At 46.8% G+C, this 222-nt stretch overlaps 1 protein-coding gene across 1 annotated transcript in view; it reads right to left on the bottom strand.

Annotated features, from left to right (window-relative positions):
- Window positions 1–222, bottom strand: part of hectd2 (HECT domain containing 2) — a 62,047-nt gene that overhangs the window by 15,612 nt on the left and 46,213 nt on the right.

The following is a 222-nucleotide window of genomic DNA, read 5'->3' as shown; positions in this document are numbered from 1 at the left end:
CGGCTACCGTATTTCAAGATGGAGCATGAATACGGAGCATCTACCCCAAGGGGGTAAGCCTCTCTTTTATAAGCGTACCTCCTATGGCGCCATTTAATGCAAATGAGGAATGGGCAATCCGACGAGCCGTCAATTGAAAGTCGTCGCCGTGCTACCAGAATGCATTGCACGGCTGCTTACAGGGACAAAGATAGATAGATAGATAGATAGATAGATAGATAG

The sequence above is a fragment of the Etheostoma spectabile genome, chromosome 17, assembly GCF_008692095.1.
Source record: "Etheostoma spectabile isolate EspeVRDwgs_2016 chromosome 17, UIUC_Espe_1.0, whole genome shotgun sequence".
Taxonomy (NCBI): domain Eukaryota; kingdom Metazoa; phylum Chordata; class Actinopteri; order Perciformes; family Percidae; genus Etheostoma; species Etheostoma spectabile.
Note: the sequence above shows the minus strand (reverse complement) of the source record. Positions and strands in the feature narration are given on the sequence as shown.